This window comes from Vigna unguiculata, chromosome 5 (assembly GCF_004118075.2).
Source record: "Vigna unguiculata cultivar IT97K-499-35 chromosome 5, ASM411807v1, whole genome shotgun sequence".
In the NCBI taxonomy this organism is placed as follows: domain Eukaryota; kingdom Viridiplantae; phylum Streptophyta; class Magnoliopsida; order Fabales; family Fabaceae; genus Vigna; species Vigna unguiculata.
In genome coordinates, this window is record NC_040283.1 from 12,231,236 (window position 1) to 12,235,306 (window position 4,071).

Genomic DNA, 4,071 nt, shown 5'->3' on the forward strand with positions numbered 1-4,071 from the left:
TCGCCAAATAAAATGAACCTGAAGTACGTACTTTGGGTCTTCAGAAAACAAAACTCGTTGGCCCATAACCCAAAGATTTTGTGGGGGTTTGGATAGGATGAATGAGGATAAATAAAATTAAGTAATTAATAATAGTCGCTTTCGGAACGACCAGAAAACGGAAACGCAATGCTCTCTATTCGTCTTCACTTAACAGACCTGAGGTGAACAGAATCAAGAGATGCAAGTACTCTTCGTATGTACATGTTAAAGTTATAACAATTTAAAAAAAAAACATATTATTGACATAATTTTATCAACGTAGCAAAATTTGTATTAAAATAACATTTATTAGTAGAAAAGAAATTTAAAGATAACAAATTATTCACGAATTTTATCATTTTAATTATCAAAGAAAATATTTATCAGTAATGAATTTATCAATAACTTATAATTTTTATTATTGTAGAATATTTTTGTACTAAAATCATTTGGGAGCGTCAAAATCTTTAATTATGTTGTTGTAAAATCTGTTAATAAATTTGTTGGTAATGATTTTCTTTTAAAAATTGTACCTTTTTTAAATCATATATCTTATTTTGAATCTACTCACTACAAGAAAAGAAAAAATATTTTAGTCACTAATAAAATTAGTAGCAAACATTCCTAATTATCAAAAATAAATAGTAACAAAAATTTTAATCGTAAAACAGTTAGTCATCAATTTCAAAATTATGTGGCTAAACAGTCATCGAAATTATGGTTATTAATCGATCACTAAAAATTTGGTCACCTTGAAGTATTGGAGACCAATTTAGCCACCAAAATTTCAGTTGAAAATTTGTTTGCTAATACGAAAATTTTTTAATTTAACAAAATAGTTTTCGATCACTAATTTGGCCGCAAATATATACCTTTTTTTAATTTAATTAAAATAGTATTGCTGGATAAAATATAGTTAAATTGGTGACTAAATTGGTGACTAAAGTAGTCGTTAAATCAACCTATTTATATTCAATTTTCTAACATGCTTATGATTGTTGTATGTTTAATTATACTAAATAATAATAAACTCTAACATATAATATAGTAAAAAATAGTGTAATATATGATCCAACATAAAACCAAAATGAAACTAGTTCTAAATACATATGCAAATTTACTACATCATCTCCATTACTAGAATGGTTTACTAAATAATCTCGATTGATAGAAGCACTAAAAGGGTCTAACATAAGATTCTTCAACTATATGTTCCTTCTCTTACTCATAATCTTGCATTTGTAATTCTAAATTCAGGCCATAACCATTTGTAATTTCGTATTCCCTTTTTATAATGTTTCCTGTCAAAACATCCCAACTGAATTGTTCATAATTTATCCCAACGAAATTGTTCATAATTTTCAAAGTACCTGTACGGGTAACAAATAAAACTCTTGAAAAAGTTGATTTGTATACATATGCATGTATAAATAGAGGAATAACACTTCTATAACTTGGCAAACATTAACTACACTAATGAGTTTCCATCCTTAAATAATATGTTATAAAGGTTTATTTTTAGCAAGGCATACTTTGGAAACATCAAGAAAATCCCCTGTCTCAACATCCTTTTCCCTGAAAAGTCAAACGCATATCAGGCTAAAATAATTTCTGCATGTCTTGATAGATTTAAGTGTCGAGTGAGAAAAGGAATAAAAAAGGATTGTATAGGACTTTTTGGTGGCGTTGGAGTGGGTAAAACAATACTTATTATGGAATTTATCAATAACATTGTCAAAGCTCATGGAAGTGTGTCTGTATTTGGCAAAGTAGGTGAGCGTACTCGCAAGGAAATGATCTTTATATGGAAATGCAAGAATATGGGGTAATTAATGAACAAAATATTGCAGAATCCAAAATAGCTATAGTATATGGTCAAATGAATAAACCACCTAGAACTCGTATGAGAGTTGGTTTAACTACCCTAACTATGGCAAAATATTTTCGAGATGTCAATTAGCAAGATGTACTTCTATTTATCGAAAATATCTTTCGTTTCGTTCAAGAAGGATCTGAAGTATTTGCCTTATTAGGTCGAATGCCATCTGTTATGAGTTATTGATAATTGATATTATCATGTTTTTATTTTATTTATTTTTATATCTTATTTTTATTTTATTTTTGGATTTTATATAATATTTCAGGTTTTATTAAATAAAAGTGGAAAAGATAAATATGTGGATTATATTCTACAAAAAAGGAAATTTCAGAGATTTGGGAATATTATCAACAGAATGAGTGGAATATTGAATAGTCAAAGATTATCAACAGTATCATATATCCACAAAGTTGGTTACTCAAATTACAGGTCAGAATAATTGAAGAATAATTCAAAGATATGGAATCTCCAAAGATTAAAAAATATATTTCAAGAAATATCTCTTACAATTTATTCAAGTTCCCACAATCACACATATCACATTTCCTTACTTCAATTACAATCTCATTTACATCCTCATTTCACATTATATAACACATATATGTCCAATAATAAGAGAACACCATCAAATTTGATATTCACATCCCTCAAATTTGAGTACAATTAATCATATTTTTATCTTTGAATCAAGTGTTAACAGAAAATGCTCAATATATACATCAACACAGATTTTATCTTCTATCACTTATTCAATAAAGATTGGTATGATAATTAGAAAGAACGAGTGTGAGTTTTACTATGCGATTATCCATTTTCGGAGTAAAAGTTCATGTTCGCGTGCTATTCGGTGGCGCAGCAACGATCGATGATGGTGTTGTGGTGGACGGGGGCGTAGTGGTGCGATGGAGTGTGGTGGACAGTGGCAAAGCAATGGTGGTGTTCACGCAGAGAATTTGGAGAAGAGGAACAATGTTCGCGCAGAGGTTTTGGGACGAAGGTGAACAGTGGAAATTCACGAAATTGGGAACCTAAAAAAGGTATATGGCATCGGTTCAATTAGTAACCGAGACTCAAAGTGGATATTGCCTCGGTCCTACTCTACCTAAGGTCAAAGGCTCTGTTGACAATGACAATTTTGAAAAATTGGGGAATTCTGATGAGTTATAGGCTTCGGTTGACTTACAACTGAAAAATAAAAGTCCTTATAGGCTTCGGTTGGTTGGTGACCCAAGGTAGAAAAGTTCAAAAATTTCAAAAATGTCACCGCGTCCTTATAGGCTTCGGTTCCTCAATAACCGAGACTTATAAAGTGATGTAAAAACGCTAAACTGCACTAGTGCTAGTGTTACAAAAAAGTAAAAATCATCACAACAAATAAAACATTATATTATCAAGTATTTATTGTTGAAAGGATACACACTTTCTTTTTTTCTATATCAAATATCAAGAAAAAAATATTTATAGAAATATCAAATAAGAGTATTAAATAATAATTAAATAAATGTCAAAGTAATTATAAAAAGAGAAGAAAATATCATGCGTGTCTTTGAAATAAGTTATAAAAGTGAAGTATGAAAGGAAAGTTAATATTTCTATATTACTTGTTTTATTAGTTTAAAACAATGATAGATACGAGGATGGAAATGAATACTAGATTGAAAACAAGGTACATTTGTGCATATTTATTATGACTTTATATTTATTTCAAATATTCAGATATTATTCATACTTATACTTATAATTGTATCCAATTAGAGTAAAAAAAATTCATTATAATTAAAATAGGTTCGAACAACTTAAAGAATCAAATTCATTCGTCATCCTTAATATTAAATATCAATTCATTCTTATATAAAAACATTTATCAACATTAAAAATCAATCACCTTTAAGTAGTTTGTTGATTATTAAAATCATGAGTGCAAAAAGTATAAATTTTTTCCAATCGTACGTCTTCATCATATCAAGACATGAATATCTGAAGTATGAAATTATATATTTGTGGGTTGTCCATACTAGCCCAATAATGAGTCACATAATTTGCCAAACAAACATTATTTTACTAGACTCTAATGGCTCTTGAACCATATTGAAATGTAAATTTTTAGCTTAGCTAAATCTTATAAGCTAATAAAATGAGATTTATATTCATTATAAATTTGTCTCATCTAG